The sequence below is a fragment of the Ambystoma mexicanum genome, chromosome 1q (assembly GCF_040938575.1).
Source record: "Ambystoma mexicanum isolate Mex_15411 chromosome 1q, UKY_AmexF1_1, whole genome shotgun sequence".
NCBI classification, from domain to species: Eukaryota; Metazoa; Chordata; class Amphibia; order Caudata; family Ambystomatidae; genus Ambystoma; species Ambystoma mexicanum.
The window spans coordinates 1394999218-1395026777 of record NC_090922.1 but is presented as its reverse complement, the minus strand read 5'-3'; the positions used below and the strand labels follow the sequence as shown (position 1 = coordinate 1395026777).

At 47.8% G+C, this 27560-nt stretch overlaps 1 protein-coding gene across 1 annotated transcript in view; it reads right to left on the bottom strand.

Annotated features, from left to right (window-relative positions):
- LOC138548176 (voltage-gated potassium channel KCNC1-like) overlaps positions 1–26131 on the bottom strand; it is a 121259-nt gene extending 95128 nt beyond the window's left edge. Inside the window, exon 1 of the mRNA XM_069642260.1 lies at positions 26031–26131. The gene's annotated coding sequence lies outside the window, so the exon portion shown is untranslated. The remainder of the gene's footprint in view (positions 1–26030) is intronic.
- Positions 26132–27560: the final 1429 nt, after the last annotated feature.

Here is a 27560-nt window from a genome sequence, read left to right as displayed (position 1 = left end):
AGGAGGAGTTTGTGCAAAAATAGGACAATCATGCTGCACATTTATTCCTGCTAACGATGCAGATAATGGTACACTTACTGAAGCAGTATCACAACTAGCCCAGATGCACTCCAAAATGATGGAAGAAAGTAAAGGAGTAAAGAAGGATAATAGCTGGTTTTCATTATTATGGTCATGGATGCCATCATGGCTGTCAGACGGACTGAAGGTAATAGTTGGATGCATAATACTGGCTGCAGCTGTATTGATTGTAATAAGGTTTTGGAAGGCCAGGAAGGCACGCACTACAGGCGAAATGATCGAAATGGTTAGCATGCACCCCTTCATGCCAACTGATGATGACCAGCACACCGACATGGTAATAAAGGAAAGAGAGAAACTGCGCAAACAGATCATCACCAATCACTTAGACCCACCATCCCTAAAGCTTGAGAACCCAAGAAACCCGAGGAGCTATATTGGAAGATGGGTATACTGCAAACAGGGAGGGAGCTGTGTTTATATGTACTGGTCATTTGAAGACCATGTCAACCACTATGGACACCTGGGAGGAGTAACTAAAATATGGAGAGTAAGAGGAGATAAAGAAAAGGATGTGTTTGTGGTCGACAAGTCGACCAGAGGGGGGAGTGAAGTGGGAGAATGGGAGAAAAAGCTCCCCCCAATCTCCTCGCGACCATGGCCTAGAGGATCACGGCCCAGACACCCACCACGAGATGAATTCGTCTATCTACCAGATGACAAAATACCCTGGTTCAAGAACATAAGGATATGCCCACCAGCCTGCCCTACTCAAGCCGACACCTGCGGCATGGATGAACTCGACTAAGACCTCAACAACAAGCACCCACATCGTTAGAGATGCCATAACGACCTAGTCAACTGCCAAGAACACACGTGCCACCATGCACACTGGCCACTCACGCACCAACCTACACGAAGAATATATTCAGTGCTATGACGTAGGTGACGGATACACCCACTGACGTGCTCTCAGGCCTATGAGCAAACCCGCACATTGTCTGCACAAACACATAGTTACACATTGTTGCTAGTGACAGGTACACCGTGAGCTGAGAACAACGATGGTCCCAGACTGGGGGGCTCGCGGGAGGACCAATCAGCACATGGGGGCACTCATCACTGACGCCAGTAACGTTAGCCAATCATCAGGGGTCTTTGTGTAACAATTTTCAACTATATAATAGAAGGGACAACCCAAGTATACCACCTGGCTCATCCTCAACCACTAATATTGTTCTCTATATGTATACTATACTAACCCTACCACTCGAGGAACCAATCCGGAGTGGCAATAGGTTTTTTGCTAACTTTCCCAGGTGACGCAAGTAGCGCGTCATACTGCGGCAAAAAGGGCCTGCGAGCCCCACGAATTTTGAGAGTCTGGACGGACACGTACGATCCTAGACCCATCCCTGCCGTTGTTTTAATAAACAGCAGAACCGCCTTGCTTCTTGTGTGTGTCTTATATTCATTTTTGGCGAACACGGGAGGAGTTGGGGCCTCCCAGCCCGGAGGCCCGCACACGGCCCAGCCGACCCCGGGATGACCACCTCGACAGGGGCTATGGGCATAGTGTTTTTTGGGGAGTGGGGCCATGGGGCATAGTGTTTGGTTGAGGGGTGGGTGGCATGGATCATAGTGATTGGTTGAGGGGTGGGTGTCATGGGGCATAGTGCTTGGTTGAGGGGTGGGGGCCATGGGGCATAGTGCTTGTTTGGGGGTAGGGGCTATGGGGCATAGTGTTTGGTTGGGGGGGAGGCCATGGGGAATAGTGTTTGGTTGGGGGTAGGGGCCATGGGGCATAGTGTTTGGTGGGGGCCATGGGGCATAGTGTCGCACACCAAGAGTGAACCCAATAATAAAGCTAAAACAGGCACAGTTGGGAGATGTACATCTTTTACTTTTTGTGGAAACCTGACTCAACAAAGGCAATTCTCCTCTTGAGCAATCTAAACAGCAAACTATAGCAGTCCAAAATAACGGAATGTCCAATCAAGGGTCAATAAAATATATATAATTTAATTAAATAGACGATATGCAATAACTAAATAGAAATAAATGATAACAATGGAAAATGTGTAGTACAAAATGTAAGTTTGAAATACAAATAAAAATTGTTACACCTCAAATACATTCTTTTTCCATGTGTTTAATAAAAATTGGGGGTTGAAAAATCCTCCTGCCAGCCCCGCCTACTGCCCCACCCACATTTACTTTTCGGCCCACTATAGCCATCATGTTATGTACTTTCGGCCCTCTGTCAAATTAGTGGTGCACCCCTGGCATAGAGGTTGATAGAAGGGAGCATGCAATTTTATCATCATTCATGAAGTCATTCTTGAGATCTTTGCTGATATGCAGAAGTTTGGAACATAAACGATGTTCTTGCTGGAGCTTCTGTCTCCTTTTAGCACTAAGTGCTAAGATTTCCAATAAGCGGTTGCCACACCTGTGAAGGGCCAAGGGTGGTGAGTGTGGGGGGGTATAGTCCTGCTCATGACGTCGGACTAAGCGCTAAGTCCTCCCGACCCCTTGGTGGATGTGGTTTCCACTTCCATTGTCAGATCTAAGCCCTTGTTCCTACCTGACAAAGTATGCAGTCTCGTGACTGGCATAGTGTAGGGGGAAGATTACCAACCCAATAAAAGGCCAAGATAGAAAAGACCCAATTGCACGCCTGAAACAATAACCGGCGTTTAGCCGCTTACCCGCAGGTACAGCCCAGTACCAAATGAGGCACTGAACATGAAGCTGGAAAGGTGCTGTAAAGTGCTCACTTCAGTCCGAGTCACAAGCCACCAGCTGTCAACAGCCGTAAGTGGGCAATTACGCGAGACAGCGGGGCTGGAAGAATGGGGAGATGAGGGCTAAAACGGTTAGGCTGCGAGGAAATAGAAAGCTGCGAGAAAATAGAAAGCTGCAAAGAAATGCTACGAACGCCGCAGCGGTCCTCGCTGCTGGGCTCTCTGCTCCACCGCCACAGAGATTAGAGGAAGGAACCCTTCACGAAGGCAGAGCCATGTCAGGCTGCACTGTCTAGCACGGCCGCCTCCGACAATGCACGCCTGCATAGAACTTAAATGTGTTCTATCTGTTTCAACAGTGAGATGTGTTTTATTTATTTTAATTTTATTTATTGTGCATTTGTAAAGCGCTTAAACATCAAAGAATTGTGTTACAAAGCGCCCACAGGGCAACGGGGAGGGAACATGGGAGCGAAAGGCAAATATAATAACAATGAGGAGAAAATACAGAGGCGGTCCTACTAGGCCTTGTGAGCATTCAAAACGTACAAGCGCAGAGAGAGAGAGAAGGGACGGGTAAGTGCTGGGAGTTCCACAGAGGGGAAGTGCAAGCGAGTCTGTGGCAAGCAACAGTTAAGTGTCTGGCAGAGATCACTTGGTAAAGAGTGGTCACCTGCCAATACATTAGTGCAGGCCTGTGGGTGCCCCAAGGCAAGTGCTGGGAGTGGGCGGAGACTGAAGGTGATTGGGGGAGGTCAGAGCCCAGAAGGACACATTACCAGCAGGCCTTCATATGGGGAATGACTGTAACAGCAACAAGGCTACTGACCACTGTATTGATGTTGCAGACTGCATTTTATCATGAGTTGGATAAAGAGTAACTCATTTCTGCTTGAATGATCCGTTTTGAATTGGCTGTGGTACAATGTCATTTCAACATGTCAACCATTTTAAATGCAAATAAATATTACCAATGGAGGTAGGAACTGTAAAGCAGAGATAGGTGGATGAACTGCATTGCATCAATTTAAATCATTTAAGATTGGATTATGACAATGTCGTCTGCGTGTGTCCCCCATTTTACTAAATTCATAGGCTCAGGAGTGCAGCTGGCTGCCTGATTATTGCGATGAAAGAAGACTGTCTTCACCTGAATGAAAACCCTGCACTTTTTACAGATGGAGCAGAAATGGCTCAAAACACTACTCTTCACAATCAAAAGCATAAACAGCCAAGCCCTCAATGTTCACCAGCTCCCATGCACCTGGAGCAATGCCTGATCAAGGCCAACCTTCTGGTCTTTCCTCACTTAAGAATGCAGGAGACTGATGACATTTGACTAGAGGCCATTTAAAAGAGCTCGAAGTGTGGAGGATCACAACATCCTACAATTGAAATCAAAACTTTCATTAGGGATCAGTGGAAAAAGTTATAATAAAAACCTGCAGGCTATCCTTCCCAACGCGTCCCATTCCATTTCGGATATGCATGACCAGTCGTATTCTTTTTCTCATTCTGGGGTTTGAGGTTCTGCATTTTACTATTATGAAATACCAGACTACAAGACCCAGAATTGGAAAAGAACAGGACTTGACAAGTGAAGGCATGTCCCTGAACGAACACACCAGAGAGAAAACAACCCTCTCGGGAAGAAAGGCCTGTGTCGATCTTGGAAAGATAAAAGGTTTTAATCTCACACACAGATGAAAGCAACAGCATAGAACTCTGCTGGCAAGAACGTTCTGCCGAAAAAGGGTACCAGGAGAGGCATAAAAGGAGACACTGCATCATTGTGACCCAATACCATACATTCAAAACCCACGCGGTTGGTTTTTTGTGCGCCTATACAGGATCCAACTGCTCCATAATGGATGCCAGGTCATTAGTTCCAGCCCAGTCGTCCGTCTTCCATCACATGGGTGCTGCAGAGATCATTTTCTTCTTGCCGAAGAAGGTCAAGGAACACATTATCTACACCCCTAACACAATGCTACTTCATCACTATACTGTGCACCTAGCAGGCCTCAAGACGGCACAAATGAGTTTCTGGGGCCCTATGACCTCCACACACACATTTCACTCACTCCCTTTTGTTCCATCCATCTCCAAGGTCTCCACCCTCGTTTTGAACTATAATGTATCTCTTCCAGCACCTCGAAATATAAATCATACAATTTACGTGCAATGTCTGTCCTCTTCGAACATTTCAGGACTTGTTACTTTATGGGTAGTAATCGAAGGTCACCTGGTGCCATGGAATTCAGGGATATTGGGGCTTAGTTAGTTATATGGGCTATAACTCGTGGTCACCTGGTGGTGGGCCGGACAGGCTTTGGGCAGTGTGAGACAACATGCACACCAGGCGCCGGTCTATGATTGCGGCCTTGTAGGACATATTCCTTTTGGAAAGAAACATTTAATTGCAACACTGTTAGAACTTGGAATGAGCTTTATGGCGGTTGGGGTTGTCCTCATGGGAGTTTGGGCATGGCTGGAAGTTTCCCTTGTCTCGCAAATTAGGGCCTAGCACATTAAATGTTGCATTCGCCGCGCTGGCCTTGTCTCCTAACTATGATTACTAACATCTACGCAAAATGGCAGTCTTGCTCGCGCCCTGCCCTACACTGTGTGGGTTGATTATACAACACAAGTACCTTGCAGCAGTAACGTTGCCATGTGTGGGAGCCCGCTGCCTGCCCCGACCAAGTAAATATGACGGCACTTGAAAACAATTTACAACAGGTGAGAAGTTCTGAATAATTTTACCAATTTCTTGAAGAGGGTATAAGAATGTATTTAGGATGCTCTGTGTCTTCCAACATCCTCATGCATTACAGTAACTGCATCGTACATGTGGAGGGGGAGCAGTGGGGTCCTCCTCCAAAATGTTAACCATATCAATTAATGTGTGTCATGTTTATGAGTGATAAACATATGCTTACATATGGTACAGCAATTTGATAAAGATAGCCAATAAATTATTTGAAATCCTCTAACATTTCTGTCCCTGTTAGGAAACGTTTCTCTTTACTGCACCGTTCCTTCCATCTTTATGGAACCCCGAAACTTTTTGCTTTTATTTTTGAGTACTTTGTGCAGTGCAGTGAAGCCTTAAGCTTCAGTACACTAGCCTGTGCTCATATGTTATGGGGAAACTGATATGTCCTTCAGGCTGTCAGTACTGGGAAACCTTGCTTCCCTTAGTCGTGTTACTATGTTACTACTTTTGGTTACTTTTGTATCACTTGTGGTAACTTTTTATCATTGTACAATGCAGCTTACACTCGGTACAATGGGGTGCATTTTTGTTTGCCCTAGACTAACACTCAGAAGATGTTTGGTTACTCTAGGTGCGCTAAAAGGATAGGCTGGTGGCAGCAATGACTTTTCCCCTTTTTGGGGATTTTCGTTTTAGCTTTACTGCCTTTGCCTCATTTGGCTACTAACTGTGGCTACTGGTCAAACATGGCCGTGCCACAGATTTTTCACCTGTCCTTTTGCCATCTTGTTCTTTAGCCTTCTTCCTGGCCTGACAGGCCAGTAAAATCCTTTTAAGGACTGCCAGTGCCCAGGAACAAAAGGAACTTTTGGCGGGATACTGGAGGGCGATGTGTGTGTTTGCTGGCAGGATGTGGGCTGGGACTGTCTGGTCCCAATCCACAAACTGATTTCTGTGTGTCTGAATGGTATGCATGAATGTTCCCGCCACTGGTCCTGTTTGGACCACTGCTGGGATGTGTGTGTGGGGTAGTCCTGCTATTGCCTAGTGCAGGCAGCAGCTCTTACCTGGCTTTTAGGATAAGAAGATCCAGGAGAAACCTGAAGGATCCAAGTATACTGTCCAGCTGTGAGACCTGCAAAGAAATCTGGGACATGACTGAAAGAGGCTTGGCAACCAACTTCTGCTGCTGTCCTGGAGGAGCCCTGTCTTGCTCTTGATCTTTAGTAGTCCTGCGAAAGAGCTGCGACCCTTGGAGTGGAGGGACCATCCATTCCCAACGTCTGCTCAGATCCCTGCCAGAGGAAGCCTTCGGAAGTGCCCTGGAACCGTCCTGTGGCTGACCAGCTTTGTTTTTGGGCTACCGTGCTGCTGGCATCACCGTACCACGTTTCGGCCTGAAACTTGGCAGATCCTCGGGTGGTCCTATGAGACTACCACCTTCAAATTGTCAGCGTCATAGCATCGAAGGGATCCGAGATAGGAGGGAAAGTCTGACCGCAGCTGCTGAGTGTTTGTGCGTCGCCCCGCTGTGGTGACCACCATCCGAAATAGCATACCTGACCCGAGTCCAGTCCTGAGAGGGGTGCTACATTGAGTTTTTCTGCATTCTTCGATCGAGAGGGTATCAGGTAATAATGTCCCTATATATATGGTCACCATACATAATGTTGTCAGGAAACGTTTGTTCAACATTATATAGGTGCCCATATATATATGGACAGGGGGAGCAGGGGTTGCTGGGATGTGCCGCACTCCCCTTGGAAAAAAAAGGTTTTGGTGGTTGCAGGGTTGTCCCCTGCATGTTCCATGTAATAATGTATCCGCAAAAAAAGGCAATTTTTCAACAAATGTTTTGCATGACGACATTTTTGAAGGGACATTATCACATGGACCCATCGAGATTCCTTGCAACAGTAAAAGACACCAATCAGAGATCAGCTCGAACCGGTAACCCCTATGCATCGCGAAAAGCGACTCTTAGAGGGAAAAGCAATGTCGGACCCTCTTCCTTTGTTCTACAAAGTCTGGGGAAGAATCAGAGTACAGGGGGTAAGTTACAGAGTTTATAACCACCCCTATATTCCCTTTATAAGTCAATGGGCATATAATAAAGATTAATTATAACACTTTTGGCTTTACCATTGCTTGCTTGTGCAAGACATCTGACTGTTGGGGCTACTTTTGGGCATTAGACCAACTTGAACCCTTAGAACTCATCACTGGGATCCCATAGACCCTACCTGCATTTTATTCTGCCTCTTACCTTCTGTGGAAGTTAAACCTGAACTATTGGGCAAAAGGCCCAAGGCAACCTAGGGCTGGACAATTTTAGTTAGGGATCATCTCTGTGGACCTTTGTGTACATAATACTTGTCTAACCTTTCCTTTACAGGGGTTTCTGATTTGTATTATGCCCTATAACAAAGTGAATATATATATGTGTGAAAAGTGTACCTACTAGTAGTCCTTTTTCTATAGTGTGTTTTGCCATAAATAAATAACTGTATTTTTATACATCCTGTCTTAGTATAATCTGTGACTCCTATTGTGTGACCTCATTGTGGACCCCTTACAAACTCACCACCTCTGAAGAACTTAGCCTATACCTCCTACCACTGCTTCCTAAACTGGTTTGGCTACAACTTCCCAGAAATGTTCCTCTCACAATATAGTTTGGCCTTCTCTACATCTGTCCACCATGCCAGAGTATAGAAAATCAGTCCTAACAGTCTCTAAGCAGAAACAGTCAGGCAATAAGAAAAAACAAAATGGGTTGTGTATAGCACTATTTGTTCTATAACTCCAAACAAACATGAAAACAACAGATTTGTGGATCATCCCACCTGAAGCCCATGAAAACACGCCCATGTGTCCCACAAACTGTACAGTCATAAAATGAACAAAGACTGGCAATACATTCCAATAATGTGCACATGAATCTGAAGCAACAGGGCATGTTGCTCACAATGAAAGTAAATAACAGAGAAGAGAACAGCTGGTGCTCATTACCTCAAGCGCAACACCACAGGCTGCCAATACAAAAAGCACAACGTGCCATGAAGTGACAGAGGAGCGAGGGGAAGTAGGAATCATAATCAAACCACTGACATGGATATGTTTTGATCCATCAATGCCTTTCTCTCCTATTTATACTCCATAGATTCTATACCTTTACTTTTGGCTCACACTAGGTGTTGATGAAGTGCCTCATTTGACTCAAAACTAAAAGAGGGCATTCTTGATTAAGTCCATCACAGATAGTAAACCCTAAATCACACATACCCTTACAGAAAATATGCCTTGGTCATGTTTGCTCCACTTACGTTTCCATCCTTTCATCCTTCTTTTAACTGGGCCAGAATTTGGAACACCCTTCCGCAAAGCAGTCAAGACCCTACTCTTCACTTAATCATCCTTTGTTAGGCAGAATCACCTGCAGTACCCTTTGGGAACACTACAGGCAATTAAGATTACAAGTGTAAGCACAATTTCACTTTTGGTACAAGCCTGTACTACACAGCAAAGTGGTAGCGATGGCTGAGCAGTCAGACTTATCTCAAGAGTTGGAGTTAGCAGTAGAACAAATACACAAAGGACCAACAAATACAGTGATTCAAATAAACACTTATTCAAGGTTTCTTGGTAAAAGAATGTACATTTATTTACACATTTAGTTCGAAAACATTACACTAGCACCAGAAGCTCAATATCACACACTAATAAACCACAAAAATCCAACCGGCAAGTAAATGAACAAGTTTAGCTCCAAAATTAAGTGGGAGCAAAATGGCACTTCAAATACTTATAAAGGGGAGGAAAAGACAAGGTTATAAGAATAGACAGCCCAAATACATTCATAGGCAGGGCAAAGGGTTTCAGTTACATACAACCAGCAAATCTTCTCAACAGGCCTGGGCCAAAGTCAATGGTTCAGAGTCTTTTGTCTAGGATAGCACAGTTCTGATATATAACGGTTAAGTCTTTGCCACAGAAATTAGAAGAATTTGGCTAGGCAAAAAGGTTAAGGAATGTTTAGAGAAGGACGAAACTTCAAAGTTGAGGAAAGTTTCACACACTTTCTCGATGGCTGAAAATATTTCCGGACAGCGTTTGCACAGTACCTTTTTAACAAAGAAAGCGGTAGCAGAGGCAGTTGTTCCTGGCAGGTCCGAGCAGGTCTCGCAGTTCCTGAGCTTCAGTCGTGGGGACAAGAAGGAGGCAGTGGGAGGTTCCTGCACTGCCAGGGATGAGGCCAAAAGCTGTAGCAAGACATCGCTTTAAGGTGTGAGTACCTTGGACCAGTTATGGATGGTGTCCAGGTGGCTTACGAGTTTGTTGTTCCCACCAAACCAAGGGAAGAAGTTAACCGTGAAGGACTTCACTGTCGATTGGAGTTTCAGTAAATTCGGACCTGTAGCAGAGCTTCACCAGTCATCCAGGAGTTACAGCAGTCTTCTTCCTTCAGTTCGTCTTCGTTCTTTTGTTCCAGTGGTCGACTCTGCTTCCCAAGTCCCAGAGGCCTGCTTTTAAACAGTTTTCCCCCATTCATTCAGAATGGCTGTTACTCAACCAGCAGGGTGGCTGTCGTTGCTGGACAGTCAGCCAGCCAATCACACCAGAATGCATTCAGGTCTCCTAGGAGACTAAGCACAGGGAGTTACGGGCACCTACCTCACATCCTCTCCACCCCAGACACTCTGGCACCAGAGGAGGGCTTCAGCACAGAAGCCCGCCAAAGGGCACGAACAAAGGGACCAAACCTGGTTTGGCGCACAGAGACAAACACAAGAAGGATTTTTCCTAAAAGAAATGGCGAAAAAAGTTGACCAGAGTCTGTTTTTACAGATAGGTCTTCGGCACCATATTGAAAAACATGGCTTTATTTTGAGCTACCGTTGTTAGCGGTCACGAAAAATCACGGTAGTTGAAATAAACCACTCCCACCAGCCATTTAAAGGAGGAAAATGTAACATTTGACTATTACATGAGTGTTCTGACTCTATTGGAATATAGTGCTTGCTGCGTCAGTAAATGTAAAAAGACTAGTAAAACCAATTTAACTTTACATGCTCTGGGAAACGGTAGTCAGTCCCAGATAAGGTATTTAAACTTTGGGGAGTTTGAAAGACACCCCTGTGCCACTTCACCGAAGGTGCTGTGTGACACACAGAAAAAGATGATGCCATTGAAGTTGCTTAAAACTCCATAACCAAAAGAACACAAAAGTAAAACACACACAAAATACATGGAAGAGTGGGAAAAAAAGGCTCAGACTCTTCCCAGGTAAAAAAATTAAATTCCAGAAATCCAGCAAAGTTGATGGGGGTCTCAAAAGGAAAGGGAAATTAGCACATTCTTGAGAATTCTCCCCAACATCCTCACTCACCCAAGTTGCTACACATACTGTATTGCCACAATATATTATGTATGTATGTAACTAGCCTGTATTGACTCCAAAAAGCGTCACCGACACCCACTGTAACTTAGACCTCGCATTTAACCGCGCTGCAAGGCCTTTGGGCTCTTTGCGCTGCTATATAAATCTAAATAAATAAATACAGAACAGCCATATTTAAAAATATCACTGATATTCAAGGTCATGTGAGCTAAGGTAAATGGTCTTGTAAAGCCCCCGACTGCCGATAATGTTGGCCTCACTGTATGTGGCTCTGCACCAAAGATGAGTGGCGGGAGCGTTAGTGGGACAGAGGGAGAGACAGATTCAGAATACTGCAGTGTTGGTGAGTTTCGGTCGGATGCACACATTACCTGTGTTAGGCAAGATTGTATGCAGTACCCTTTGTTTGTTTGTTTTATTAATTTGTATAGTGCTCCAGACCCGTAGGTAGAAGGGCGCTTAAGGAAGCGGTTACAGGCATGAGATGAACATTTACATAGTACAGCAATGTACATAGATTACATGGTACAGGCAGCAGTTACATATGATATAGGCATATTGTAGGTGCACTACAACAACCCTGACCTCCTGGCAATGGAAACCCAACCTTTGGTATAAGTCTACACTACACAGGTTGGTAGCGTGTGGAGAAGCCAGGCTTATCGCAAAAGGGGTCAATGAGGGCTGTAGGGGAGTTACACAGAGGTTCACAGTGACAAGAATTCAAATAAACTCTTACACACAAGGTTTCTTGATAAAACAATTATAAATGTATTTATCAGTCAGTTAGAGTAAGCCTTCTTCAGAAGGGAGCAATATAAAATACCACACAAATATATTTCAGAACACACACTCTTAAGTTTCTAAATCAGTAAGTAACCTGATGGGATGGCCCACAGACACAACCTACACCCTCATGTGACTTCAATAGCTAGGGTGCCGGGGACATTAATGTATCACTGTTGCATTTAGAAGCACGTTCTCTTGTTGTCTTTGACCTTGATACCAGTAAAAATCTCCTGTTACAGGAAGAAGACATATTATTGCTGGCTACACAAATGATTGTCCAACTCGCGCACCGCCATTTAAGAATCCTCTTCAGGTAGGCTTTGCCCTTGACACCAGTAAAACCTGCAAAGCCAACTTAAGGAAACATGTACTTAGTGACTGCATTGGGGTAAATGTGGCCCCAAGATACACATTTATTTATAACTTATTTGTTTAGTTCAAAAGGAACTTTACAAATGTACTGATTATATCCACATAGGACATCATAAAACACAAGATAGAAATGAACTGCCTCTGGCTAAAATAAGACCAAATGGTGCAGAAATATGAGGACACACAGTTGGCAGAGATAAGGGCAGCATGTCATTATGAACTACCAGGTTACTGACAGAGGTCGAAGTGGGCGGGACCAGTCGGGAGCAGTGTTCCTATACTTTTTCATTTTAAGTTTTTCCGTTCCTATACTTTTATATAAAAAAAGAAACCGTTCTGTGTTGGTTTCATTTTAAAATAAAAGTGTAGGATGAAGTTGAAGCTTGCACTTCAGTGCACTGCACTGAACATTCCCATAAATAGAAGGTGTGTTTGTTTAGGGCTTTGGATTCTGTGTGGGAGGGGGTACGTGGATGGGGTTTGTGGGGAGCGGGGCAGACCAGCAGAGAACACAGTTCCACTACTTCTTTCATGAACTTCGACCACTGGTTACTGAATGCTTTCAGAAAAAGGAAAAAGGAAATTAAATGGGCCCTGTATTTCAATGGAAAAGCCCAAAACTGGAGGCCTACTGTCCAATACATGTGACTGAGACAAAGTGCAGCTTTGCTAACACAGAGAGCTACCATGGAAATGTGTGTATTCTGTAGCTGGGAAATGAACATTTACAGATGAAACTCCACAGCAGAGGTTCATTTAAATGCACACATTAAGGAAACGGGTGGCTACAGATTTTATTTTTTAAATATGCTGTGAGAACGTAGATGCAAGAAAAATGCTACTCATAGGATGCAAGACATTGAAGCAAAATGTATATTGTGGAAAGAAAAATGCATTTTAATAGCACAATGTTTTGTCATCAGAGCTGACTTTAAAACTTGTGTTTAAGCCCAGAAACATTCTCCCATTCGATTCAAAAGCCCAAGCACTGTTCACCTCCCACTACACCAGAGGTCTTAGAACTGTGGGGCATGCTGACCTCCCCCTGGGGGTAGAGGCCTTATTGCTGTGCGAGGTGGGGGGATGAGACCCCAGCCGGAAATGTAAAAATACAAAAACTGAAAAATGTGTACAATGTTGTTTTTTTAATGGAGGAAAGGTAAAGCGGGGCAGGCGGGTACATTGGGGAGGGGTGGTTCATCCGTAGTGGGTGAGGGGGGCGTCAACCCAGTGCCCCCCTCACCCATTATGGAGGAGCTGAGGGGCGAACCCAGTGAAACACTGAGCACTCGCTCAGCTGTTTTTTTTCCAGCTGAGGGAGGGCTCCTGGGCTGGCTGAACTGTCAAAGGGAAACACTGTTTTCCTTTGACAGTTCAGTTCCCCAGCCGCACATGCTCAATAAGCTAAGAAAGGCTGGGGCTGTTTTGCTTTGCCAATCTTGCATAGCTCATTGGAAATGCCGGCTAGGGAACTGTAGGTCTGTATCTCCGAAGGGGGGCTCCTGTGCCTCCTCGCACATACCGAGCAGGATGGAGCGGGGCATTTCAGCCCCCACGCTCAGGCCCCTGCACACATGTAAAGGAACTCAGAAGCTCTTTCTTCCCGATTCCTGTTCATGATGCAGGAGCTGGAGCAGCCCTACTAAGACGTGCAGATACTAACCTAGCATCAGCTATCCTAAGTGACTTGATTTTCCGATCAGACCTATTGCAGCTATGCAAAGAAGTGCATGTACTGTCATATTAACAGCATAGCAGCTCTAGAAATGCCACAACATTCCATTGAAATGTGGTATGCCTGGTAAGAAATTCTGTAAGCTTCCTTCTCAAGGTATAGTATCCTTCGGGAAGTGATTCAAGAATTCAAACAAAACATTAATCATGGTTTAATAGACTATACTGTTGCTCCAACTGTAAAAATAATAGCGACCACAAATATTGTGCGCAGCCAAGGACGTCCTTTCACCAAAATGCCTGGGGTTGCGGAAATAACATCACATGACCTTTGACTGCTGATGACATCACAGGAAGTGATGTCATTGATCCCACCTGAAATGACATCATGGGAAACGATGAACACCACCTTTCACCCCTTGACAAACAGGAAGTGGCATCACATAGCATTGTTTCTAAGTACACTACAAAAAACATGATTACGATATCTCTGTAAAGTGATATAGATTTCATACAAGAATGGATCACCATATATATCATTTATATCAGAGCATATTGGCCCATATTACCAATTACTGTGAATGCAAGCAGACGTTCAAGGCAAAACGATAATGATGTGTTATTATATAGCACTTATTCTTAAGAGCTTCATATAGAACAGATATGCATACAATATCATCCAACCTGTGTTGGTACTCATTTATCAACCTCAGCAGGATGAAGGGCTGAGTTGCCCTTCCCGGGAGTCGAACCTGCAACCTGCAGATCACACACACATTGTAGCAGCAAGCGCTCAACCCACTGAGCTATCTCATTGGCTATAGATATCAGAAATCCAGCCACACCAGAAACAAAGAGCCACATGCTGCTGGCCACAGCCCAGGAGCCTCAATTTTTTTTCAGGGTAATAAGGGAGACCACAGGGGTAGCAAGTGCAACCCCTGGCGACCCCTAAATGATGTCTCCGTGCAGAGCCATCATTTGTCCCTTGGCACCCGCATGGCAATGTCCTCTAATATGACTTCTTATGATTCCCTCAAATATCAACGACTAATGTCACTCCATGTGATGTATTTTCTGTGACGTCACTTCCAGTGATGGCAATCCACATGCAAATTTAGGGACTACCTTATCAGTCGAACAGTGCGGTGGTCAGTCGCCATGGCATGTGGAAAGTAAGGGGGAGGGATTGTGAGAAGAGACACAGAAGAAGAGGGGTGGGGGTAGGGAGTACATGGCAGCACCGCCAGCCCTGGTGATTGGGCCGGCTCTCGTTGAATCCAAGATCTGGCACAAGATGTGTAGCCGGTTCTCGGGATCCGGCCAGAGTCAGCTACCCCAAACCCTTGCGATTAGCAGCGCTCTGCGCTGGATTACTTTACAAAAAATAAAAATAAAAAAATAAAGTGCTTGTGACGGTATGGAGTAGGGGGGCGGAGCAGAACACAGCCCTAAGTGCACACAGCAGGACAAAAGCCTTCTTAAGGATGGCTGAAGTGTTGCCAGTGCAATGACTTCACCGCCGCGGCCCTGATGAACAGGAATGCACTGGTGTGAACTTCCCCGGCCGGCCGGCCGTCACTATCAGCTTTCCTCTGCATCAACGGTCACCTCTTTATTCACACACTTCTTTTAAAGTAATGGTCCATTTAAGAACCTATGTTGTGGACAAGGCTTGAAAAGGCGCATTTGATACTGAAAAGCACAGAGAAAAACAAGTTGCCATAAAACATGTTGACAAAAAAAAGAGTTGTGCACTATTTCAATAGTATTTATATCTCCGCATTTGGTGTGCTAAATGCATTTGTTTTTTTGGGATGAATGTCACTTTTCACTGGCATCATCTAAAGAATGCCATGCCTTTGTTAAACAATGCAAAAGGTTACCATTTCACCTCATCTTTTGTTATGAGTAAGTCTTTAAAGACAGCCTACAAGCCATTTTCTATAATTTTGTGGAATTCATTCTGGTATTTGTAGGTTTCAAGATGGGGTGAAAACGCAACATGTGTACTCTTTTTGCTTAGTATATTTCTATAAGGATTCCTATATTGCTGGAGTACTTCAGTTATGATGTGTATACTTTTCAGTTCTGATTCATAAAACAAAGTATTGTTAAAAGCCAAACGTCGTGGTGTGAGGAGGGGAAAGGAACAGAGGGGAAATTTGTTGGGATGTGGGAAAAGAGGTTTCTGGACTGAGGATGTTCTACCTGGCCCGCTGCTGATTTTCAGTGTACAAGTCGAGATTACATGTGGGTTCACAGCGTCCGTCCACTTTTTTTTCACAGTGCCGACTCCATCCCCCATGGGTGTTTTTGAGGCCAGCATTCAAAAAAGCTTGTTTGCTCAAGTTTTCATCCACCAGAATTTGGACTCACTAACCCACAAAACCACATGAAAGTGTCTTCAAAGCACACGTCTTCCATTGGTATTTTGATTTCCATAGAATATTTCAATATAGATGTTTGCTTAAAAGGTGCACACCTTTTATACTTTGCCAGCAGTGTTCTAGGAAAATCTCCTTTAGCTGTCATTTTTCGGGGTATTATTTTGTGAAAGGCAGTGCTCATTTCTATTTTGAATTTTTTTCTATTAAAGAAGGCCAGTTGAATTAAATGTGCGTGTTTCACTTTAGGATGCGTCAAGTCCCTCTGCCTATGTTAACGATCCCCCACACTTTTTTCTGGACTTGAGCCCTATTGATGACATTCGAAGACCTGTGCAATTGCTCCCTCTGACTGCCTCAGTACAAGAGATTCGCTTGTGATAGATACCAACAGAGCTGGGAAGGGGTCTCAGCTGTCACTTTTGAGGAGACTGGTGTACTTGGGGTGAGGTCTCTGACACAGCCAGGATGCTTGTTAGCAAAGCTTGTTTGACCCGCTAGGCAGGCTAACACAGTACCACAGCCTCCAAATGTTTCTCTAACCTAGGCCAGTCGGCCCCGGCTGGGACACCTCGGGTCTGCGCCCTTTGTTCACTGCTCTGGGTGACATTTTTATCGAGAACAAGTTACTCAAAACCGTAATGATATCATATTTTGGGTGCACCAGTGCCATGGAAGTGGTTTAAAGTGGAATGGATATATAGTTTGGAAAAGAAGCAGCATGAAAGGAATTGCGCCATTTTAAACTATTATTGTGGACATTTCCTTTGATCGGAGGTCAACTGCCAGCTCTGTCTCCTCTAAACCCTGCCTTCTCAGACAACGCCCCCTGCACACCAAACTCCACCCCCCACCCTGGCCCTTGTGCGATCCCCCACCACATTTTTGCCATTTCCACCACTGAGCGCTGCCATCGGTTTGCTAGAATTCAGGGGGCATATTAGGAGGTAAGGCCTGCTTTCTGAGCCCCCTGACTAGGTAAGACACCTATGATGATTTAACCATCTAATTCAAAGAAAGGGCTCGCTCCCCTGCTTAACAATTCTAGTGCTGCCCTTTCAGAGGAATGACTGTCCTGGGCGTAAATTGCTAGGAGGACCCATAAACATCATAGCGTTCAAAATCCGAAGTGCTTGTACTGTCCCATTCATGATATAGCAGCCATGCCGAGGAGGACTGCTGTGCTCCCTTTAACAATGTCCCATTAAAGGAATCACAGTCCCATTGAATACTACCTATACGTTCCTATCAAAGATATTGATATTGATAAGGAAGTTATGCTACCGTTCCAGTAACAGTATTGCAGGTCTGCTGGGGAACGCAGTGCTGTCCTGATGGAGTGTGACGAGGGCGGCTAACGTGAACCCATCGAAAGCAACGGTACTCTGCTAAAATGATCTGGAGCTGACGACGGAAAAAGCAGCTCAAAATGGAGGAGGCAGCAGGGTAACCCCTGCGGGGTCATGCCGCCAGGACCTGGGACCCTCCCCTGGGGGTCAAAAGGCGAGGGGCGGAACGGCGCCAAAGAGGCGAGGGGCGGAATGGCGCCAAAGGCCTGATGGCCCAAAAGCCCGCGAAGGGCTGAACAAAGGAAATGGGGCGGGCCATCAGGATTTAAGCAGGCGGGACCGGGGTGCCAGGCATCTCGCTCCTGCACTGGGACCCGGTTGCCGCCTCGCAGGTGGAAGAAATTTCGTGCCCTTCGTTCGTGTTGCTGTCTTGGTCGCGTTCCAGAGTCGGAAGAAGTGTTCCAGCCAGAGAAGAAGGGCTCCGGCTCTCGTGGGTTCCAGCCAAGCAGCAGCATGTTGCAGCCAGGAGGCCGGGTGCGGCGGGTAAGGAGCAGGGTAATGCTGGAGGTTGAAAGCGGGACCGTGCACAGGGGTGCCGGTCTCGGCTGAGAGCAAGATGCGTGCGGTGGCGACAGACACACAGGATTGCAATATGGGGGGTCGTGGCAGTGCAGGGCATGAGGGAAGCGCATGGCGTGGGACAAGTTGTTGTGAAGCGAGCAACGGGAAAGTGCGGTCGTGTCTCTGTTTTCCCTGGGTGGTTCACACGCTGCGGGTGTGTGGTTTGGCAGGCGGGAGGTAGGGACGTGGTTTGCATTTTTGACCACGTTGTTGGCGTGGATGTCCATCGATGGACAAGTTCGAAGTTGTCGGATGGCCGACTGGGGCACCGGGTGTGCGTTGGGCAGGTTAAAACAGGCAAATTTTATTAAAAGATGAATGCGGGCACGGGGCCGCGCATGAAATATACATGAAGTAGCTTGCCTGCGTTTTCCACGCTTTTGGTCCGCCGGGCGCAGACCCAGGAAGTGTAAGACTAGGGTGCTGGGGTCGCATCCAAGCTTGGTGCAGTAATTAGGAAAATATATTGGTGCCGTAATTGCTTAATGTCCTAGGGGTAAGGGTTTAAGGAAGTCTTTGGCCGTGTATTTGTGAGAAAGGGGCATGGGGCATGAAAGTGGACCTGCGCCACACACGAGGTGTTTAAAGGTCGGCAGGCGACGATGGAGGGTACATGCATCTTGGGGGATTATGTGAAGGAGAACCAAGAGGCCGGTCCACGTGGGGCCAGGCAGTTTCAGAAGTCGGTTAGGAGGAAACACGGATGGGGATGAGTGTGTGGATTTGAAGCAAAAAATGTCAGTGACCTCAAGTGTTGATTTTAACAGAACGTACGGCTCGGGTCAGAAGGGAAAATGTGTCGCGCTCATTTGGTGCATTTATAATGCGGGTTGGTACAATTAGGGAATTATTTCCATAAATTCATCTTGGGGTAGCGGACGGTTGTTGTGGTGTTGTGAAAGGACGCCGCTAGGATGTACACACCATGTTCCCTTTGTGATTAGGGCACTTTACTATTTCATTCCCAGTGCGGTCGTGGGGCTAAACTGTCGTCTATATGGCGCTAGGCTGTGCCTTAGGTATGCAGGGGAAAAGAAGTTCCTCGAGGTTGCGCACAGCGGGGTGGAGGCCCCTTTCTTTTTGTTTAACTAACACACGGTATCTAGGGCACTTATGTGCTTAAGAAATGTCCTAGGGATAAGGGAAGTGTGCACGCTAAAAATGATTATTATGACTGATGCCGTTTGGAGATAAAACAGACGGGTGGATTGGCACTCCTGGATAGGAAGGTCAAATACATGTCACCATTCAGCAACTGCGAGTTTAATAGAGGAACAGTCTCATTGCACGGTAGCGCGTAGAGGTATGGGCAAACGTAAGGGGGAAAGGGTAACCAAGGTGCCCCGAGCGGTTACACTTAAATAGGGACACAGGTGTGTTAAATCCAGCTGGGGAAAGCGGACGGTTGTTGGGTTGCCACGTTTTATTCAAGATGTCAGGCTTCACCTGGCGGGGCAGTTAAGGTGCTGTAACCTGCGTGGGGGGCCTGGCAATGTCTTTCGCCACGTTTGGGGTGGAGGCGCATAGCAGGTTCCCTACGATGGGGTTAGTGTGGCCATGGGGGAGTTATGACCGTAAAAACCGAGGGTTCAGTATGTTGCACGTGGCGGTTAATGGTTCTTGCGATGGGGTTAATCATGGCCGTTCAAGGGAGTCCCGCTTGAGCAGGGCGGTTGCGCAGAAATATGGGGGGGAAATGTGGGACCCAGCAATCAGTAATTAGGGGTAAAGTTGCTCGGGATTGGCTGATGAATGATGGCTGGGCTGGCGAGGCTCAGGGTGATAAGCTGGCTGCATTACAAATGCGATACGGGGTCACGCTCTTTCGCAGGAGGCCAGCACCTAAGTAGAGCTGCATGACAGGAGCGAGCACTCACTTTGCATCTGGGCAGAACCCGGGGACACAGGTTCGAATCCCGGCAGGTCCAAACCCAACATTTCAATAATAATAAGCAGCGCACAGATACCGGAGGGTTCATAGCGCTATATAAAGGCAGAATTAGTGTCATCTCGTCTGGAGAGCAGGACGACTCGAAGCAGATCAGGTTCGAGCACTGGGTCCGCCCGGAGAAACCTCTGGCCATTAAGCATGTGATATGATATTTAACAGACAGGCGGGTCCACGCCAGGGACTTCAGGTGGGCTCCGGGGTCGCTATTGTAATGTGTTCACAATGGTTTTGTACTTAAGATGTAGAAGCGCGCCGATTAACATAACCCGATCGGGTATGGCTTGGGCAGCCTTTACAACGGATTAGGGGACACGGGCTACAGTTAGGAAGGTACCAGGTGTGCTTAATTGTCTTAGGTCGGAGCCAGGAATTTCAAAGGAGGGCCCAGTGGCAAGGTGCAAGCACAGACAGCTTTGCGCGTGATCCCAGCAGACTTATGTGGGGTAGGGCCGGGGTGTAGGACCGGTGGTACATGCATGTCTTATGTCAGATACATAGTCCCCAGAACAGACAGGAGCGGCTGTGGGATTACATGGTACGGCAGCCAGGTCGCTTGAGGCTAGGGGTCTGGGGGTTGAATTAAAAATGCTCAATGGAAACACGGAGTGGGAGTGTTCTTGGGTCAAAAAATGTTATCGCCAAAACATTGAGGATATTATGGAATAAGGGCCTCAGTGGACAAGGAAGGCGCGAGGTGTTCAGCGGGTATAATACGCACGTTCTCACTACTAATACAGTTGTGCAACAGGGGAAGCACGTAGACGCCCACGAGGGCCAAGTTGATTGGGTGTGCAAGTACCTGGGTGGACGATTGAGCGGGCGCAGGTGCCGCTTGAAATGGAACAACATAGCGCCAAGGGTTGAGGACAAAAGGTTGGAGGAGGAGGAGTTTCGATTGATAGTAGCAGCGAAAATTACTTAACGGGCCATGCTGTGCACACAGTGGCTCGCCATTTGGAGCAATATAACGCCATGGGGATAGGGCAGTAGGTTGGATACGATTAATAAAAGGGGTTAAGCCGGGTGCAAGGGAACAGGGGTTGAGATTAGGTCAGCAGGCTGTGGGGGTTGTATAGCCTTAATGATATCAACCCGCTACTAAAGTAAAACAAGGGCTTTTGGCCTGGCGCTGGGGTCAGCAAGATTTTGGAAGGTACGATTGGGGTCATTTAGCAGGCGTTACAGGCTACGGGGAGAAACAGGAGAGGTCCCACTCGCTAAAACAAGGCTTAAGCAAGGCGCCGGGGACAGGGTTGTCCGTGGTATCGGGGTTTGTTTGAACAGCTCAGCAAGGCCAAGCCAACCTTCATCCTTCCGGGGCGGGGATCAAGTAACAGGGGGATTGATGCTGGAGAGAGGTAACGGCTCTGCTAACTTTTGGGTCCACGACAGGGGAGCCCTGTCGTGCGAGAGGGACGGAAGAAGGAAAAGTGGCTTAGGTAAAAAGGAGAATGGCTCAGCCCCTTCCGGCATGATGAGAGCTCAGCGAAGTTCTGCAAGGGCAAGCAATCCGCAGAGGATTTCATGGGGATGATGGACAGCTAATGGGTAACAAAAGGTACAGTTCAACTTCACTCGGCAGGAACGGCGCTCTCCTAACATGGTAAATCCTGCAGGGGGAGGCAGAGCGAGGATAAATTGGGTGGGGAGCTCTGGCCCTCGGCCCAGGAACACCTGCAGATTTGAAGGGTTGGGGGAGTGGTGAGACTCAAAGAGTGGTTTACGAAGGTGGTTCCAAAGCGAGATCATTCCAAAGCGAGAATGAAGGGTTGCAGGGACAAAAGTGGTTATACAGCATGCACGCCCTGGTGAAAAGGGAGCAAGATGGAAAGGTGACAGGGACAAAAGTGTTCCGTGGCAGGCCCACCCTGGTTAAGGTGGAACAGGATGGAAAGGTGGCAGGGGCAGAGGTGGTCCGTAGCAGGCCCACCCTGGTTAAGGTGGAGCAAAATGGAAAGGTGGTAGGGGCAGAAGTGTCCCAGAGCAGGCCCGCCCTGGTTAAGGCGGAGCAAGGTGGCAGGGGCAGAAGTGCCCCAGAGCTGGCCCACCCTGGTTAAGGTAGAGCAAGATGGAAAGGTGGTAGGGGCAGAAGTGTCCCAGAGCAGGCCCGCCCTGGTCAAGGCGGAGCAAGGTGGAAAGGTGGCAGGGGCAGAAAGTGTCCCTGAGCTGGCCCACCCTGGTTAAGGTGGAGCAAGATGGAAAGGTGGCAGGGGCAGAGGTGTTCCGTAGCAGGCCCACCCTGGTTAAGGTAGAGCAAGATGGAAAGGTGGTAGGGGCAGAAGTGTCCCAGAGCAGGCCCGCCCTGGTTAAGGCGGAGCAAGGTGGAAAGGTGGCAGGGGCAGAAGTGTCCCAGGGCTGGCCCACCCTGGTTAAGGTGGAGCAAGATGGAAAGGTGGTAGGCGCAGAAGTGTCCCGGAGCAGGCCCGCCCTGGTCAAGGCGGAGCAAGGTGGAAAGGTGGCAGGGGCAGAAGTGTCCCAGAGCTGGCCCACCCTGGTTAAGGTGGAACAAGATGGAAAGGTGGTAGGGGCAGAAGTGGCCCCGAGCTGGCATGGCCGGAAGACATCAAGAAATTGGGGAGATGGTCTTCAGGATGTTACAAACGATATATCAGGCCCGCAAGAATATAAGTTAACCATGCCGTTCCCTCCTTTTTGTCATTTCCCAGCAGCACAAGGAAGGAGGAAACGTACCGTGTAGGTAGTGGGGCACTCATGCACCTCAAAGGCTAATGCGAGCTGGACTCAGCAGCAGGAGGCGCTGACGGCCGGCGAATTCAAGAGTGGCACGGGGTGCCAGGGATGAAGTGGGCTCAGTTGGAGGGGCAACTATGGAAATTGCGGAGTAGGCGGCAGAAGCCAGAGGTGTTGGTAATAAACTTGGGAGGGAACGACCTGACCAGCCTGGGGAGGGGTGTCCGGCTGAGGGACATTACGAGCTCATTGCAAGAAATAGCAGCGCAGTTGGGCGAAACTGAAATTGGTTGGTCGAAAGGTATTCCCCGGGCGCAATGGAGGGGGGCAGAGAGCCATGCAGCAGTGGAGAAGTCAAGGAGGAAGCTGAACAGGGCCGTTGCAAAATTCTGCAGGGGCAGGGGTTTCCATCAGACCAGGCATGGCTTGATTGATGGGAAAACACCCGAGTGCTTCCTAACGGATGGATGAAAACTTGCCCACGAAGGAAACGGGGCTCTTTTCTGGGACATCTCTACCAAATTACTGGAATGGGGGAAGGAGACAGGAAGAAGGGGAGCCACAGTGGGCGAGAACCCACTCAGTGGCGTGGCGGTGTTTGGGCAACCAAGCACAAATGATAGACTCCGGACGAGCCAGAAGGAAACGGAATGGGTCTTCGCTCTTCCGGACCAGCGCCTCTTGGGGGCCTAAACGGCGGGGGCGTCTGGTAGGGACAAATAAGGCTCAGCTTCCCCCAAAAACAAACGGCGCTCTCCCCATCCACGGACACCTGCACGGGCAGGATTGGAACAGGTACAATGGGTCGGGGGAGTTGGGGGCCTACTATACCAAGTATAGGGGGAAGCAAAGGAAATCCAGCAAGCAAGCGCCACACGGACAGAATGAAGTTCACAAATGTGTACAAATAATTCTGTTGTCATGGAAATAAAACTGCGGCCAAGTTTGTCATTTGAAATTCTGTGTCATGCCAATTTGTGGGGATAAGGAGTAATGCATTGGGGTGCATGCGCAAAGAATAATTGGCAGTAAAGGCAAATGGACGGCTGCAGGGGTTATGACCCTGTCCTATGAAAAGTATAGTCGCCTCGCTGGGAAATGCAAACCCGTCCCATTCAAAGTATTGCAGGGCCACTTCAAGGTATCAGTGCGGTGCCAATCAATGTATAGACGCCTTGCTGGGAAATACAAACCTGTCCCATTCAAAGTATTGCAGGACCACTTCAAGGTATCAGTGCTGTGCCAATCAATGTATATACGCGTTGCTGGGAAATGCAAACCCGTCCCATTCAAAGTATTGCAGGACCACTTCCAAGTATCAGTGCTGTGCCAATAAAAGTAAAGAAGTCCTGCTGAGAGGTGATAGTAAAACCCTGCTTGGGTTAGAGAAGCACTTCAGAGGCGATCTGGTAGTGACGCTTTACACGTACTTCAGCACTAGGAATTAGCACTAGTAGTGTCCCTGTAAATATTTCACAGCCATGCTGATGGGTGCAGCATTGTCTCGTTGAAAGTAGAGTGGGCTTGGGGTGCAGTACTAGTGAGCCGGCGCTGGTCATTGGGCCGGATTTTCCCGGATTCGAGATCCGGTGTTGTATGATATCCGGCACCCCCATGGCAGCATGAGGGAGGCAGCGTTCGGCAATGTTCGAGACCACGCCCACTTGGATACCCGCCCACCCACCGATGGCTACAGCCATACAAACAGCGTACACATGACACTATGCCCTCAAGCTGCCACGGGGACGCAGGGTATAATACATCACCGGCAGGGGCGTTGCTAGGGGGGGCTAAGGGGGCTATAGCCCCTGATCTTTTGGTTGTAGCCACGGATAGAATTTCAGGAGCTACAGCCAAAAGACTAGCTAGCCCCCAGTCCCAACAGTTCGGCCATCAGCATAGCCCTAGGTCTTTTCCAGACCTAGCAACTCCCCTGATCACCGGCACTGCATGAATCGTTTTGAGCGTGCAAATGAGGAGCCCCGCCCCTCGCCCTGTAAACACCCCACCCGCTTCCCCTATGCAGCGCTAGCCAGACATGCAGCGCTATCCAGGATTTTACAGGAAAGCACCGAGAATGCTGGTTCCCACATTCCGTGCATCACACACAGCGTGTGGCGCCCGTCTCCACAACCCCAAAATACCTTGCATCACACACAGCGTGTGGAGCCTGTCTCCACAACCTCACATTCCTTGCATCACACACAGCGTGTGGCGGCCGTCTGCTCAACTGCAAAATTCCGTGCATCACACAAAGTGTGTGACGCCCGTCTCCACAACCACACATTCCGTGCATCACACACAGCATGTGGCGCCCGTCTCCACAACCCCAAAATTCCGTGCATCACACAGTGTGTGGCGCCCGTCTCCACAACCGCACATTCCGTGCATCACACACAGCGTGTGGCGCCCGTCTCTTCAACCCCAAACACCGTGCATCACACACAGCGTGTGGCGCCCGTCTCCACAACCGCACATTCCGTGCATCACACACAGCGTGTGGCGCCCGTCTCTTCAACCCCAAACTCCGTGCATCACACACAGCGTGTGGCGCCCGTCTCCACAACCCCAAACTCCGGGCATCACGCACAGCGTGTGGCGCCCGTCTCCACAACCCCACATTCCGTGCATTACACACAGCGTGTGGCGCCCGTCACCACAACCCCTCAAGTCTTGTTGTGCACATTTCTGTTCATCTTGCAAAATGATCCCCGCCTCGCCCGACCACACACTTTCAAATAGTTTGAGTTGTCTAGAAGTTACCCAAACCTTGGAGACAGGCTCCAAAACAAAACAAAACGAGCTTTGGGAGCTAAGGTGGAGGGTTCTTTAAATTCCAAGTGACGCTAGATAGCCCTGCGGGTCAAAGCATCTGCATAGCACTGGTATACAGTTTAAAAATGCTCCCGCCAGAAGCAACTGCTTGGCTCATCTTTCTGCAAGTTGAATGCATAGAACTGTTAATGTGACAAATATGACAGACGTCCACACAACGAAACCTGTATTCTGCGCACATAACTACCACTACCGCGCGCGCAGCGTTTCTGGGTACTAAATGCTCCTTTGCAATATACAGTCCCGCTACATTACTATTGATGTAAACAGGGGGTCTTTTCCCGACTGCTGAATTAAGCTTCGGTGAAACTCGTAAACACCGATACTCTTAATTTGCCATCCCATATGTAAAGAACGAACGGATACCCCCTCCCCCCTTCGTAAATCGCGTGTGAGAAGAAGTCCAGGTCCAGAGACGTTACTATTTCTGCTTGCAAGCTGCTGCCAAACACGCGCAATATCTCAACCTACAGGTACTTAAATAAATATAATAATAATGAAGCAACATTTCAGCGGGTCTTCGAGAGTCTTACCTCCGCGCCTGCCTTTCTTTGTGGCACTAGAGAGAGGGGGAGTGAACGACAGAGCGAGGAGAGAGAGAGAGAGAGGAATAACAATTCGCCGGAACGGGTGGAAAACAGGAAGTTGGGGGTGGGGGGCTTTCCTCCCTTGTTCGGCTGTGGGGGATGCCAACAAAAATACAAGTTACAGATGTTGAGGACAGGACACAGAGCGGCCAGCCAGCAACAGCTCTCTCGTGCTTCGGGAGGCCCGGCTTTCTGTACGCTACCCAGGCACACGCTGTTCCAGCTGTGCCCCCCCCCCAGGCGTCCCTTTATAAGAATGTCATTATTCATGTCCTCTGTGTAGGATTGGCCTTTCCTTTTGGGCTGTGGGGAAATGGCCCAAAGTGCCGACCCAACATTTTAGCGCGTGCCAGTTATTTTTTCAACTTGGAGGAGACGCCGCACTGTTCAGCTGACCAATGTTTCTGAACATGTGAGGTTTAAAATACACAGTTTTCAGCATTTTCTGCCAAAAGCTCCCTGGTGGGTAATAATCAGTCTGTAACGAAAACGAGCAACCTGCACTACCCCTTGCTCTGAGTACTTATGATGGAGAGTAGTAAGACTATTCATGGTATGGAGGCGAGCATTATGCGTTTCTCGTTTCTTATTTTATTTCAAAAGAAAGAAAAAAACCACAAACAAACCCCGCAAGGACTACAACTCTCATAAGCCCTGTTAGCCCATGGCGTGGCCCCAACGGGGCTGCAGGTGCCAGGCCTTTAACATTGTAGAGGGGCCAAGCCACCCCAACCTGCCTCCTTCTTAAAAGAAGGAGCAGGAAGCTGGGTTAAAGAGGAAGCAGAGGGTAAATGGGGCTGGGTGGACCGGAAAAGGAGGTGGACCCCTGCCCCGGAAAACCCCGATTGGAGGTCAAATGGATATGTCACGCCTTCCCCACAACTTCGGGAGACAGAAGACCATCTTATCTTTCGTAAACAGCTGAAGACGAGAAAGTTTTACTAGAATTAAACGTGCCCAGTTCCTTGCATCTTCTCTATCTCTCGGCGCCTGGATGCCCACGGGCTTTGGCGCGTTACAAGCCTAATAATATAACATAACAACATAGCATACAGGTGACAACATAGGGCCCTTTGGGGCCTTTCTATACGGGGGTTTGGCTGGAAGCATTCTCTTTCCGCCATGTCAGCCCCTGCTGCAGTTAACGTTTGACTACTTCATGACACCAATGAAGCCCAGGGGAGCAATTCAAGAACAGAAAGTCAGGGTGTTCATAGAAAATTACCTATAAGGCCCGGGAGGCTAGCTCAGCGGCAATGTGTTTGCCTTGCAATGTGTTTGCCTTGGAAGCAAGACGACACGAACAACACGGGTTCGATCCCTGGGTCCCGCTTAGAAACCTCTGGGTATTTAAGCGCTTTATAAATACAGCAACTAAGACAAAAAAAAACAATTACGCTACTAAAAAAAACTATTCATGTAACAGCATCAATGCCCGCGCTTTAAAAAAAAATGCAAGAGGAGAAGGTCAAGTGC